General features: G+C 43.7%; 1 long non-coding RNA gene across 1 annotated transcript; it reads right to left on the bottom strand.

Moving 5' to 3' along the window:
• Positions 1-8,193: 8,193 nt before the first annotated feature.
• On the bottom strand, positions 8,194-15,261 carry LOC141570815 (uncharacterized). Its single transcript, XR_012495269.2, has 3 exons — positions 15,070-15,261; positions 9,367-9,559; positions 8,194-9,162 (listed from the first exon to the last, which is right to left on the bottom strand). It is a non-coding gene; the product is annotated as an uncharacterized LOC141570815 (long non-coding RNA).
• Positions 15,262-15,789: the final 528 nt, after the last annotated feature.

Raw genomic sequence — 15,789 nt, 5'->3', positions numbered from 1 at the left:
TACTATTTATGATTTGGAAGTATTCTAGAAATTGAGAGATCTTTTCATGTGTTTTTGCTTCTAAGAAATACAAAGGGCTTTGGTGTGAATTATTTTTCTCTATTATAGACAAGGTGTCAAAAAGTCAAATATAGACTTTTCAAACAATTCCTAGGCACAAGTTAAAAGGCTTCAAAGCATTTCCTAGAAGCTATTCACAATGCTTGAATTACATACTCTGTCAAGACTGTATACGATACAAAAAGTTTTGTTTAAAATTTTTTTTCATAAAGCCAAATACTTATAATCCAATGTTTTGCTTCAATATATATCATATCATTGGGGAGGGTGGGATATGTCACGAATACTTTACAGCTCATAAAACTGGATGGAATCATTTCCCCTTTGAAGCCTGGACTGCGTGTGGGGCTGCGGATCTATTTTTGGTATTCTCCACTCTCCTCCTCATGTGCCATGTTGTTCTGCAAATGACAGATGCTTTTTAAAACTCTTTACTGTATTCTATTAGCGCATATAGTCTTAGTAATCAATCGCATCTCTAAACATTCTTAGTGGAACTATTATAAAAATATATGTCTTCATTGCAACAAATGCAGAAGCACAGAAAAGTGTAAAGAAAATAAAAATCATAATTCCACCCTGTAATACTCACGGCTGACAGCTTCACATTTAATCTAGACTCAGAGATGTTTCTCTGCCTAACAGTGGATTTATATAATAATTATATGTTAATTTTTTTCTGATTATTGTGTGGAGAATTCCTATCAAGTATAGAGCAATACTGTCATCTTAATGACTTCATAATATCCATGTATGGGCTGTAATTTCAACTCCTGTTGTTGAATGTTTGGGCTATGACCACATTTTCTCTATCATGTGTTACGATTCAGTGGCTATCTTTGAACACTCTTTTAGGGGAAAATTCCTGGGAGTGGAATTGCTGTTACTTTTAGTTTAAAACTTGATTCTACTCTAAGTGATTTAATTTTAAAGGACACTGAACTCGTACATGTATCTAGGTTCCCCACCTTAACTACAAACTTCTAGACTAGGAGGAAGAGATCAAGGCTTGGATGCCTCTTTATCATTTATAAATCCTGGCACAGCCCTGGGATTAGAGATGGTTTGGGCAACAAATTGTAGGGCCCCTGCATGAGAGCAGCTTAAACCAAAAGGCCACCTGATTAGCTCACATACTCGTAATTGGGAAGTGTGGGTGTAGACAGTTCCGGGGTCGGTGCGACAGCTCAGCAATGTTACCAAGGACCCCGGTTCCTTCCCTCCTTTATCTTTAGCAGGCGTCCTGTCCTCGGGCTTGCCATCTCATGTTGGGGGATGACGGCCTCAGTGCCAGACATGGTATCTTTCCACCCCCCATCCAGAGAGGGAAATATTTTCTAGACGTCACTCAGGAGAATTTTCCTTCTCTCTTGGTGGCTGGAACTGGGTCACAAGGCTGAGAAGGCGAGTATTTGGCATTTTCCTCTCTTCCCATGAGAAACAAGCTCATGGCAGGAGGGAGCCAGGGAAAGGCTGTTGGGTGGGCCACCAACAAATGAGGGCACAGTGCCAGGGCTAAAAATATTCCCTGAGTTGGTATCCAGATAGTCTTCCTTCTCTCCTCCTCTTAGTTCTTCATGAAGGAGAACTAATTCTTATGGTGTCACAAGAGCTGCAGGACCCTCTGGGATAAAGCAGCTCCGACTGACAAAGACTCTCCTTGAATGAACTTGAGTCAGGTTCCTCTGAGCCCTCTTCTCGACGAGGCCCCATCGTTGCTGGGTCTGCATAGCCCACTTATCGCGAGAATCCTGCTGCGTTAGTTCAGAGAGACTCACTTCACCCTTGATATCTGACCACCCTGGCTGCCTTCAGCAGGAATCTTGTTTAGCAAGAATCCCTCTACTCGTGATGTTTCCTTTTAGTAATTTTCCATTCACCAACCTGTACACCAAACCTGCTTCTGGGCTATAAATCCCCATTCATTCTTGCTGTATTTAGAATTAAGCTACATCTCTCTCCCATATTGCAATAGTTTTAATTATCACAATAATAGTCCTGAATAAAGTCTTCCCTACCGTTTGAATAAGTGCCAGAATAATTTCTTTCTGTAACAGTTATGATGCCGTGACTGCTTCCTTCCTGAGCATTTAGTGGGGCTTTCCTTCTATGTGTGGGTGTCCTCCAGGAGAAACTCTGGCCCCATAGAAGCCTTGGGCTGTGGGAGGGTGGCATCAGGACCTCTCTGGGATTGAGGGAGACTTGGGTCCTCTCTGATTTTAAGGGTGTCTTGTAAATTAGAAAAGGAAGAGTAGAACCCTTACAGCATTACACACTTCGTGATTTATTTGAAAAGTTTGCCTCCAACAGAGCAGCCCATTAAATACAAAGGAAACATTGTAATACAACTGGACACAGTGATCACTGCATCTGTGAACAAAACTGCCTCTTGGTGCGTTGCCGTTGGAGTGACCCAGGACGGGGACAAGCTTCAGGGGAAGGCTGAGCATCATCTTTGTAAAATGTAGGCCTGTGCCTCTCAGTATTTCATTTAGAGGTCTTTGCAAATCTAAATTTGAGGTGCTTCCTGAAGGTGAGGCCCAGCACACAACTCTCTGAGCCTCCTGTGAAAGGCTCCATGGCAAGAATTGACCAAATGGGCCCGAGGCCTCAGGTGCCACAATTTCACAATGAGTTACTTGTTTTTCTCCTTCTATTGGATTTTCGCTTCCCCGTCAATGGCAAGAGGGAGTCAGGGAAAGGCCTACTCAACAGCCTTTCTCTCACTCCCTCCTGCCATGAGCTTATTTCTCATGGGAAGAGAGGAAAATGCCAAATACTCGCCTTCTCAGCCTTGTGACCCAGTTCCAGCCACCAAGAGAGAAGGAAAGTTCTCCTGAGTGACATCTAGGAAATATTTCCCTCTCTGGATGAGGGTGTGGGAAGATACCAGGGCTGGCACTGAGGCCGTCATCCCCCAACGTGAGACGGCAAGCCCTCACCCCTTCCTCCTCTCCATTCTCTCATTATCCTTTCTTTTCCTCTCCTTCTTGCCTTCCTTTCTTTCCCCTTTTGAAAGTCCTCTTGGGGGGTAGAAAAGACTGGAATCTGAGATCTGGCTGGTAGCCAGCAGGGGAGAGAGAACACCTGTGGGGTCACACCAGGGTTATATCCGCTGCTCTGACAGAGAGGAAGCGAGGCTGCATGTGCTTCCCTGTCCCCCCCTTTCAGAAAGATCTCCCCCCCTCACCTGTTCCCAGATTTAGGTAACTCTCAGAAAACACTGAGATCAGGGCTTATTTAAGAAGCAATCCTGGCCTCCATCATCCCAGCATCGCTGTGCTCAGGACCTCTCTTTGTTGAGGAGTTCCTGACAATCCCAATGCAGGAAGCATTTTATTCTTTCTCCTGTGGAGTGGCTACTCCAGTGCTGGTTGGGAGTTTCATTGGTCTGAGTCTAGAAGGAGGGGACACGGTCCTCTTGAGCCAGTTTTGGGGAGAAATCCTGCAGCCTCCTTGGCTCTGAGTGTCTGCCCGTCTACCCACAGCACCAATTCCACATGTTATTTATTTAGTTTTAGTTTCAGGGTCTTAATGCTGCTAAGCCCCTGATGGTTCCTGGGCATGGGGTCCTGGTGATGGGCCCCACAGGTCACTCCTGAGAGGTCCCTCAGTCTTTTCCACGTGGCCCTGGAGGGATGGGGGGCTCTTTGCTGTTTTGTGACACACAGACTGGGAGCGTCTCTGGGGCCCGTCCACAGAGGCGTTCCCTGTGGAGGGAGGGTGTCTGCTGTGGGCTTTGCAGAGCAGGGCACAGGCTGCCCCCATTGGGACCCACACCCTGTTTTGTCCTCATCTTCCCCCCATCCAACACCAGCCCAGGGAAAGCCTTTCCTAGATTTTTCAGTCTTTACCTATATGTAGTCTTCTCTGTTCCTTCCAAGTATTTAGACTTCAGGGATTGGAAGCTGGCAGTTGTCACAGACTGTTCCCAGCTTTTTGCCCTTTTCCTAGTTTCTAGAGGAAAAGAATATGAATCTGCTTTAAAAAGGGAAATGGGCAAAGGAGGCAAATTTGCCAAAAATGTGACCCTGCTTCTGAGCACTCCTCGGCGGTCGAGTGCCCGTCCTGCAGTAAATGATTGTTCAAAGTGAATGAGCGAGAGGAGGGATGCATGCTGGACATCTGGCCTGGAGCTGCAGGACTCGCATTCAGATCATGGCCCCCTGCTGACCTACCTCTGTGGGCCCCAGTGACCTCATCCTTCAAGGAGGGAAGGTATTATGTCATCTCCTGGATGCTGGCCAGTCCCCCAAACTCTAGATTTTGTATCGACATACGAAAAAGAAAGAATAATTACGCCATCATTCTACTGAGTTTGAGCAGGGGACAACCTTCCTGAATAATTCAGGCTCCCATACACAGTTGCCTCCAAATACTTTTCTTTTCTGTTGAGTATCCTCTCCCCCAAATTACCAAAACAATGCATTGATAAGACAAGGCTGAGTTTATTGCTCACTGTGGAAGGGGAGAACCACCCACAGAGCCCCAGGACGGCTCACAAGGGGAAGGCAAAGTTGGAGGATTTAGTGAGACAGTATGGCCTGGTTTTAGGTGGTTCTTTCAATGTGGAAGAGGCATGTTTGGTTAGGATTGGTAAGAATCATGATAAAAGACTAATACATTTTCAAAATAAGGTAATTTTCAAAGAAAGCTAAAATCATGACTCTCATACAGGTATAAATGAGCACATGTTAAAGCCTTCATTTAGCTTATTATTAGTGAGGGCGGGTAAGATGTTAACAAGCAGTTCAAATGAGAATTCAAAGGAGCATAAATTTATGTGGAGTAAACGAATGATGAGATAAATTTACAAATAGAAGGAAATTGGCTTTTCCTTTGGGGGTTAGGGACGGAAGTCAATTGAAGCTACATGGACAGAATTTGTATGTGTATAAATACTGTTTCCCCCGAAAATAAGACCTAGCTGGACCATCAGCTCTAATGCGTCTTTTGGAGCAAAAATTAATATAAGACCCGGTGTTATTTTAATATAATATAAAACCAGGCATAATATAATATAATACCGGGTCATATTAATTTCTGCTCCAAAAGGCACATTAGAGCTGATTGTCCGGCTAGGTCTTGTTTGCGGAGAAACACAGTAGGAACGATTTGCATTGCTAGCAGTTATCTTCGATTCACAGAATTGTAAAATAGCTCAAAGGGCGCCCACAGCAGCACAGTCACATAACCCAGAAGAATGAGCTCTTAGTGATGCATAGTTTCCCCACTGAAACACATTTTTTTTCCTGCACGATATCTATAAAGCACTTAGTATTTTCAGGGAGTGACCCAATACATTGGAACTGATAGTCTGTCTACATGGGGAGTTAAGACACACAGAACTGAGGCCATTTCCCTCCATCCGTCTGATCAGTGGCATGTTGATTACACTTCCTCCAAGTGACATAAGATATTTACAAATTGAGTTCTATTATAAAGTTTTAGAGAAAAACAAAAGGTTCCACTGCTTTAAAAAAAAAGTCTAAAAACATCTATCCATGTCCAACTGCTGTATTTTATGGAAGAGAAAATTGAGGCTCAGAGGGGGAAGTGACCTGCTCTAGGGTCACACAGCTTGTTAACTGATCTCTAGCTGGAAGGCAGTTTGAGGGCTAAGAAGTTCCTTTTGGCATTATTAGGTGACTCAAAGGGCTCTCCTGGAAGGAAGGACTTAGGAAGCAGGCTGTGACAGATGGTTTTCATCTCCTGTGCTCTGGGAAATCTGCTACCATCCCTCTAATTGGATGTTGGGAGCTTCCAGCAAACTTGCAATCTACATTCTATCATTGTTCAGTATCCCTAATTATACCTTGGAATTTGGCTTAAGTGCAGCTTAGAGGAGGATGTTAATTACTAGTGCCGACAGGGACACTCAGCATTTGTGAAGTTCTTTACAGTCCCAACATTGTTCTGGTGCCTTAAGGAAGCACGTTCGCTCCCAGCTGACAGATGACTTAAGTTCCGAGGATGGAGACGAGCTGACTGAGAGCTGTTTTTCTAACGTCCCAGTTTGAATTCAAAGCTTTGCAATCCCTGTTTTCATTAGCTTAAGGAAGCTCCTTGCTGAATTCCATTAGGGGCTTCAGTCACCAAAGCTGGAGGGATCTGCCCTTGGCATTTCATAACTAATCTCAGTTTCCTATCTCTTGGCCATCATGTTGTCAAAAACCTTATATTCTTGTTTGCACAACCAGTTGAAAGAGAAGCTTTGTCTCTACAGACAGACCGTGGTTCCATCTGGCCCTGCCATCAAGAGCCTTGTGATTCCAGATGGAAAAATCCCCATCCCTCCCCCTACTTCCAAAACCTCCCCCACCCCATTGTTTCATGTACAGCCAGCAGCACAAATCCTCCACAAACAGTCTCTGCAGGGGTGGAAAGAGTCGCTAACAGGGGAAACAGCTCATCTTTTCTTCCATCCTTAAAACCCTGTGCTTTATGAATGGAAACAATTCACACATCTGCCTGGATTGGTTGGAAGAAGGGTACTGGGGCAAAGGAACTATGGAGGGCTGGCCTTTATCAAAGAAGACGTTAGGAAAAGGGCTATTCTTACAGCCAAGGAAAATTACAACTTTCCATTGTGACTGTAGCTATTTAATCATCCAGACTTTTTTTTCCTCTTCAAAAGACATCTTATGGAACCCCACTATTTGGCTGGAATCTTCTGATGGTGACCAGTTTCCTCCGTGTGTGCGTGCGTGCATGCGTGCGTGCGTGCGTGTGTGTGTGTGTGTGTGTGTGTGTGTGTGTATGTGTGTGTGTGTTTGGGGGAATAAAAAGAATCGAACTGGTTTTCTTTCAATGGTATCCTCACCAACCTGCCATTTGAGAAAGAAAGAGGGAGAGAACAGCATGGGAGGAGAAGATTTCTGAATTTGAGGAGTAAAATTTCGGCTGGCGAACAGGTGCCTGGAGAAGGCTGCTGCTCCCCTCCCTCCTTCTAGGCCGACAGCCCCCTCACCACCTCCCTTGGAGGCATCAGAGACCTCACTCTCCCCACTTATTTCCTCCCCTATCAGCTACTACCAGGGAGGCCTGAGTTTTGGTACCTGTTGACCATGTTGAAATTTGTCTGAGCCCTGTGCTCCCAGAGAGCTGGAGAGCCTGCCAAGTAGAGAAACTGCAAAGGATCACCCTGCCTTCACATCTTCAGCATTTTCCCATCGCCCATCCCTTCCAACAAAATTCATCACCCTTCACATAAGACTCGTCCCCTCTCCTCCCGGGGTCTCTTGCCTCTGGAAAACCCCAGGTCCTTCTTCCTTTCTCTGAGGTGTCCCTCTGTGTTAATGAACGCCCTCCTATTGTAGGAGCCTGAATAAAAGTCATCTCCTTAGTGGTCCCACGCGTTTCTTTCATCCTGGGCATCTGAAATAGAACCATAAGCACATGTGGAGTGAAGACGAGGGATTGCCCTAGATGGTCTTGGGAAAGATGTTAACAGGGCTGGTGAATGGGCTGCCAGGAATGAGTCCCTGAAGCATGCATCCACCTTCTGGCCTTCAAAACCTCAGAAGCAGTTAGCCCAAGAGGGAGTTTATTTTATGTCTGTGCAGCAAGACATAAATCCACACTGTGTGTGGCTGGGCAGCATTGGAATGGAGGGGGTGCTGGAGAGCCTCCTGCTGAGGGGGAGAGGAAGTTTTATTCCCCACACAAAGACCCCTTGTTGCTTGCTGACAGGCTGAAAGCCCCAACCCCTTCCATTCAGTGTCTGCTCCCTTAAGTGTTGCACTGGGTTGGTGTGTGTGTGTGTGTGTGTGTGTGTGTGTGTGTGTGTGTGTGTGTTTATACAGATTTACCATTTGTCAGAGATCATTCCCGGAGGCCTGGGAGACAATGACTTTTGTTGGGGTTTGCCAGAGGAAGTTGGAGTTTTCAAAATCAGAAAGCTTTTTTTGGCTTGTTAAAGGGCAAAAGACAGTTTGGGCTCATTGCCCCCAGTGTGAGAGACCTGGGGGAGCCAGGTCTTAAAATACTAACTTAAAAATGCTGCTTTAAAAAAATACATAGGGGAATGGTAATAGCCACTAGTTTAATGAAAGACAAATAGCACCCTTAATCTCAACATCCAAACTAATATAATAGGCATTTCATGTTTTCATTTTTATATATTTGGTCCCAGTCTCACATTTTTACAATTAGTGGCAGTACTGACTTATATATTTTCACTTGACATTATAGCCGTTTTATTATTATGTAATACTATAATACATAATTCCATTCGGGTTAGTGGAGCACATTTATTATTACTAAACCTTTCCCCTAATATTAAACATTCACTTGTCTTTTTTTCTCTTTTTCCTTTGCTATTGTATAGATAGCCTAAAGTTAACATCATTCGATAGATAGCTTTCTGCTTCTGAAGAAAGATAAAAAACAGAGCTAAGGAAGGGGTTAATTAATCTCCAAACTTTTTGAGTCAAGACCTCTTTATACTCTAAGAAGTGATGAAGAACCCCGAAGAGCTTTGGTTTATATGAGATATTTAACATTTACTTTATTAAAAGTTATAACTGAGAAAATTTAAAATATTTATTAATATAATATACTTAAAACTAACTATAAACCTCCATCATGTGTTAATATAAATTACATATTTTTATGAACAATTACTATTTTCCAAAACAAAGAAAATTATGAGAATGGCATTGTTTTACATTTTTGCAAATCTCTTTAATGTTTAGTTTATAGATTCTCATCTGTTTCTGTATTCAACCTCTTGCTATATAGTTATTTTGATTGAAATATATGAACAGAACCTGTCCTCCTCACACAGATATGCAGTTGGAAAAGGGAAGAGAAACCCTTAGGGTTCCTCAGACCACACTTTGAGAACCATTATTCTACAATTTTCCTGGCACTCTCCTAGGCATTTCTCTTATATATTTTGCACTTAGAGATTTAGATGATAGTGTAAATTCAACATCCTCTTTTTTGAAATTGAGGTCCTGGAGCGGCCGGTTAGCTCAGTTGGTTAGAACACAGTGCTTTTAACAACAAGGTTGCCAGTTCGATCCCTACATGGGCCACTGTGAGCTGCGCCCTCCACAACTAGCTTGAAACAAGTACTTGACTTGGAGCTGATGGGTCCTGGAATAAAAATAAATAAATAAAATAAAAGTTAAAAAAAAGAAAAGAAATTGAGGTCCTGAGAAGTAAATCCCTTGGCTAAAGTCACCAGTTATAGGGACTCCACTTTACTTCAACCAACTGGGATGCCTCATCTATCCTTTCGTCAGGCGTCGTACGCAATCCTAGAAAAAGTGAAGTCATCCTAGATAAAGTGCTACATACCTCATTGCTGAATATCACTGTGGTCACTTTCAAAGTACTCCCCTTGGGAAGCTATGCACCGATGCCAGCATCTAGTCCACTCTTCAAAGCAATTTCGGAACTCTTTTTCTGTAATGGCCATCGGAGCTGTCGTCATATTACCCTTGATGTCCTGAATGTCATCAAAATGTCTTCCTTTCAATATTTCCTTTATCTTTGGGTAAAAAAAGAAGTCATTGGGGACCAGATCAGGTGAGTAGGGAGGGTGTTCCAATACAGTGATTTGTTTACTGGCTCAAAACTCCCTCATAGACAGTGCCATGTGAACTGGTGCATTGTTGTGATGCAAGAGCCATGAATTGTTGGCGAAAAGTTCAGGTCGTCTAACTTTTCATGCAGCCTTTTCAGCACTTTCAAATAGTAAACTTGGTTAACTGTCCAGTTGGTACAGATTCATAATGAATAGTCCCTCTGATATCAAAACACGTTAGCAACATCGGTGCAACAAAGTTTTCGAACTTAGTTGTCAGAGCTTCATATAAGGCTTGTGGGAGCACCCAGCTGAATAAGGGTTGCCAGACTGCAAGTTGCTCGTGACTATCCAAGCTTGCAAATCATTATAAGACCAAATTAATTAAACATCCCTCTCCTTTTGGGGTAGAGTTATTCTCTCTCTCTCTCTCTATTACATACACGCAAAGAAGTGCACATTCATAATGCTGTTCTATCATCTCTTTCTTAAAGGAGATTTTTGGATGGCTAGCAATCTGGCCTGGGAGAACCCAAGTTTCCTGACCTCTTGGGCTCTCTTCTGTAAATGTAAGATTTGACCAAATTTTTTTCACCAAATTTTTGTGCACCCTTAACATTCTACAACTCTCAATGTGTTGGGGTACTTTGGGGGATTGGTTTGTTGGAGTGCTGGTTGGGGATCATTTCTAGGTTTAAAATTGAGTGAGCAGGGAATAAAGCAGGAAGCCTGCCATCTAGTGGTGAATAAATATATTGTTCTTTTGCTCTCCCTCGTGCTGAGCTTTCTGAACCAGTCCTTTTCTCACCGCCATCTTCCTTAATTACAGGGGTTTTAATTGTGCTACAATTAGAATACTTCATTCTTTTAGCTACCTTGTAATGAGTGAAGGGAATACACTTGTGGTTTGGCTGACCATATAAGAGGAGAGGCGTTTTGCATTCACAGTTAATTGCTCCAAAACTCTCCCTGCAGGCTTTGCCACACCCTCAATGTACACTTTGGGCAGACGAACAGGAAGGCTAAAATGGTAAGTATCCATAAGACGCTGTCTCCGCCTCAATATCAGCCTCCAGGGAGGGACAGCCGCTGGAGTTTTTTCTTCCAGCGTGCCTTTAAAAGGGGATTGCTGGAGCTCCCTTCTGGGCATGGAAGGGGTCAGAGTTGGGGAGTAGCACTGAGGTCTGGGTTTCAATGCAAGTAGTGGCTGGGCTGCTGGAAGTGAGTGTGTGCAGAGACCAGGGCACCAATACAGACATTCTGTGCGTCCTTGAGAGTTCTATCTCCTTCACATGTCCCCAGTCAAAGCCTTGTGGTGGTGAATCAGGGAGGGATGAAAATCTCAACAGATAACCTATCCTTGGCTGGTAAAGAGTACAGAAAACTGCATGACGTGATCAAGGCTTGGCAGGGGAAACTTAAGAGTTGTGATGCCCAGCCTTGAGACTAGAAAGAACCCAACCTATAATAAAACTACATATATATCTATATACACACATATATATATTTAAAGAATAAAAGGCACATTTGTGTCCTACTTTTTAGGGGATTAAACAGGAATTGGTAGATTATGAAATAGGAAACGCTGATAACCACTGGTCTACTAACTAATTATTAATTCAAAAGAATTCTTGAACATTTCCTAGGGTCCAAGCCCTGTGCTGGGTGCTGGGGTTAAGAGTGGCAGGAATGCACAGTCCCCACCCTGGTAGAATTTACAGTCTAGAGCTGAAGACCTTGAATAAATAATTATATAGTATATACCTGATTTGAATTGACTTCTGATGAAAGTGAAGGAAGAAAGTGCCAAAGCAGGACTGCATTTGAACATCAAGCAAACAAAAATCATAGCTACAGAAGAAATACGCAACTTTAAAATAGACAATGAAGACACTGAAATTGTTAAAAGATTTTGCTTACCTTGGTTTGGTCATCAATTCAAATGGAAACTGCAGCTAAGAGATGAAGAGAGGCTGAGACGGGGAAGGACAGCAATGGAAGAACTAGGAAAGACCACCCAGAGCAAAGATGTGTCATTAGAGACCAAGGCTAAGATCATCCACACCCTCATATTCCCAGTTACTATGTGCGGATGCAAAGGCTGGACTGCAAAGAAGGCAGATGGAAGAAAATGGATTCATCTGAAATACCGTGTTGGAGGAGAGCTCTACGAATACGCTGGACCACCAGAAAGATGAACAGGTGAGTCCTAGAGCAAATTAAGCCTGAAACATCGCTGGAGGCAAAAATGACAAAACTGAAGTTGTCCTACTTTGGGTGCATCATGGGAAGGCAGGTTCTTTGGAAAAGACAGCAATGCTGGGGAAATAGAAGGCAGCAGGAAAAGAGGGAGACCGCATAGGAGATGGATGGACTCCATCAAAGAAGCCATAGGCATGAGGGGCTGAGCAGGGCTGTTGAGGACAGGACACTGTGGACACCACTCATTCATGGGGTCGCCAGGAGTTGGAACAGACACAACAGCACAGAACAACAAATATACCTGGGGAGTCGATGACACTTGTGATACATATGAATTAGCCAGGGACAGTGTGTGTGTGTGTGTGTGCGCGCGCGCGCATGTTCATGCATGTGGGGTGTTCCAGGCTGAACTAAAATTGGGTATAAAAATGCTGAGACAGGAAGGGGCAGGGTACATCAAGGGAACTGAAAGATGGTTGATTCTTTGTGAGAGAGCAGGACAGTGGATGGTGAGATGAAGCTGGGGAGTAGGCAGGGGCCAGTTCACATGGGCTTGTACCTTTATCCTCAGAAGAGTGGGAATGAAGAAGAGGGGCATGATGCGATTTGCATGTTGAAAGCTCACTCTGGCTGCAGTGTGCAGGATAGATTGCACAAGGGCACAGGAGAGGACAGGAGGAGATAAAGGGAAACCTGTTGGGAGGCCACTTTAGTAAGTCTGGAGCATGGTGATGGTAGCCAGGGCAATAGAGACAGAGAGAGTTGAAAGGCGTGAAGGGAGAACTGGGATGGCCAGACCTGCTTAGGGACCACGGCTCCAGGGGATTGCAGGGGATAACCTGGAGTGAAGCACTGTGGTGATTGTCAGGACCTCGGTGATTTTCTGGGTGTGGAACTGCAGGCAGAGCAATTGGTATAAGCTGCATTTGGCAGTAGGCTGGATTGGGCCTTGTTAGAAGTGACATTCACCTGGCACATGTGTTTGGAGTTGATAGAGTTGTAGTAAAGCTGGTTCTTGTCATGACCATCCCCAAGTCATATCCTGTGGAGATGACAGCCGTGAACGGTTTTAATTTGGTGTAGTCTTTGTAGATAGAATGGCTAAGGATGACAGGGAAACAATGGATGATGCTCTAATACAATGCCTTCTGGCTTGGTTCCAGGTAGCGGTCTCCCAACCTCCATTTTTTGATGGGATGGTGTGGAGAACAAAAATCTGACTAGGGTTGGCGATGCCTCTTTTGGCACAGAACTCTGACAGGTGTGCAAGGAATGGCCTCAGGATTCATAGAGAGTGTTGGCCCATAGCAAATGTGTTCAAGGTGTTGGGGAGGAAATGGTGGAAGGAAGGAAGGAAGCTGACCAGTGATCAAGCGATCTGATGGAGAGGACTTTGAAAGGGGGAACCTCAAACTTATTTTAGGGGGTACCCATTCTTTAGGGTCCCCAAACCTTGGGTTCCTGTTGGGTCATCTCATGGGCTGCCATAACAAAATACTACAGCCTTGGATGGTTTTATTTTCTCAATAGTTCTAGAGGCCAAAAGTCCAAGATCAAGGTGTTGGTATGTTTGGTTTCTCTGAGGCCTCTCTCCTCGGCTTGCAGATGGCTACCTTCTGGCTGTGTCCTCATAGGGCTTTTTCTCTGTGCATATGCATTCTTGGCATCTCTTCCTCTTCTTATAAGGACACCCGTCATACTAGACTAGGGCCCAACCATATAATCTCATTTAACATTAATTACCTCTTTATGGGCACTATGTCCAAATACAGTCATATACCAAGGTATTGGGGGTTAGAGCTTCAACATATGAATTTTGGGGAAGACTATTCAGTTCATAAGATTCATCAAATGAGTAGATGACCTGGTTAAGTGTTTTTACCATTGGAGAAATAAAGAAGAGCCATAGCTCAGAGTCCCCAAGGACCCAGAATTCTAGGTCCTGTGGATGTTCATGGCCTTGAGTCATGGTGCTAGGGTTTATGAACAAAGAGTGTGCAGGGCAGAGGTCGCAGCTGTGCAGAAGCAGTGTATTAATAATATGTGTTGAGAATTATCCAAGGGGCGGGGATGTAGGAAACAACCCTCTCCAGAAGGTCCTGTCCCACTCAAGTTACATCTTGTATATTCTCTAGAATTTGGACGTGGACTTACTGAAGACCCAGAATATGTCACCGTCAAGTGAACTATGATAAACATGACGATGCAAAGGCATCTAGTGACTCATCTAGTGACTCATCTAGTGTCATAGATTTCCCAGGACTGTGAGATATTGTCTTTTAGGAGTTGAATCTTTGATCACCTTATCCACGACCCAAGTATACAGTTGATACTTTAACAACACGAGTTTGATGCATGGGTCCAGATTTCTGTTCAATAAATATACAGTTGGCCCTTCGTATCCCCAGGTTTCACACCTGCGGATTCAACCAACTGCAGATCAAACTGCAGTATTTTTGATCAATGGTTGGGAATCCTCGGATGCAGAGGGCTGACCGTATGCGTTGTTCTCGGCCATTTTATATAAGGAACTTGAGCACCTGCAGGGATCCTGGAGCCAATACCCCACTGATGCTGAGGAATGACTGTAGTTACGTTTTTGGGAAGTCAAAAGTTACATGCGGATTTTTAGCTGTTTGGGGTTGGCGCCCCAGCCCCTGTGTCGTTCAAGGGTCAACTGTATTCAATTTTTGAAGACAACATTTAGGTTTATCTCTGCTCTATTAGACTGTAAGATCCTTGAGAACAGGAAGTGTATCTGCAATTTTTTTTGATAAACGTTGCTCTTCTACTACCTAATGAAAAATGAAACCCATATTGATTATATAGTAAGTATTGCTGACTGAAAGATTGGAAGGGTTACATGTTAGGAAATAAGAATAGTTGAAGTAAACACCTGGGACAAAAAGGTCAGCCTCATTATACTGTATTTAAAGATAAGTAAGTTAGAATAGGTATCCTTACATGCTTATTCAATTTGCAAATATAAAATCATAAAATCCAATGCTGGCAAAGCTAAGAGGAAATAGTTTTACTCACAATATTTACAAATTCATATATACGCATATGTACTGAATATATGTGTATGATACTGTTCATATTGTATACTAGCGTTTTCCTTTAGAAGAACAATTTAAAAATATTTAGCACATGCAGTAAGACTTTTGATAGACTGTGACCTATATTTCTATTTTTTTGTAAAATTCATGAGTTACTTTGGAGAAACAAACAAGTAAAAACAAAAACAGAAGGCTGCCAGCTGTCTTTCTTACCAACATTAGGCCTCTCGTCCCAGGAGCGTAGTGGCCTGGCTTTCTCACAGTTTCTGGTGTAGTTTAATCAGTGCATTTGGGAGCGCTCAGACACCATTGCTGTCAGAGTTCCAGTGCTTCTTGCCTGTGAATAAAGGAGAGCTCTGGAAAAATCTCAAGGCCTGGGCACGGGAAACCCAAACCCTCTCAGCGTCTGGCCTCTCAGTGCCCTGCCTGGGCCGGAGCTAAGCCTTCAGAAAAGTGAAACTGGGCTCTTCAGTCTGAGCAATAGCCAAGTGACCTTGGGTCAGTCCTGGGACCTCACTGGGAAAAAAACAGGGCCTATGGTTAGAACTGAGGGACCTTGGTTGTTTCTGGTTCAGCTGCCTCAGTGACAAACATTGAAACGGCAGCAGTGAGTGTTCACTTACTGAATTCCAGGCGCTGTCCTAAGGACTTTATATATATTAATTTATTGACTGATTTAATTCTCTCATCAAACTTATGAAATTAGTCATCTTATCTTCCTGATTTTACAGCTGTTGAAACCGAGGCTAAGAGAGGTGAAATAACTTGCCCAAAGTCACACAGTTAGCAAGTGGCCGAGCCAGATTCAAACCCAGGACATCTGACGCTACACTTTCTACCCTCAGACACTATGCCGGGGGCTTTCAAATGTTTTTGAGCGTGGCGCACAATGAGAAATACGTTTATCATGACCAACCACTGTGCATACATAAC

Source organism: Rhinolophus sinicus, chromosome 3 (genome assembly GCF_057876585.1).
Source record: "Rhinolophus sinicus isolate RSI-liver-muscle chromosome 3, RSI-T2T, whole genome shotgun sequence".
Classification (NCBI taxonomy): domain Eukaryota; kingdom Metazoa; phylum Chordata; class Mammalia; order Chiroptera; family Rhinolophidae; genus Rhinolophus; species Rhinolophus sinicus.
The sequence above is the reverse complement of the archived record's forward strand: the minus strand, read 5'-3'. Positions and strand labels throughout refer to the sequence as shown.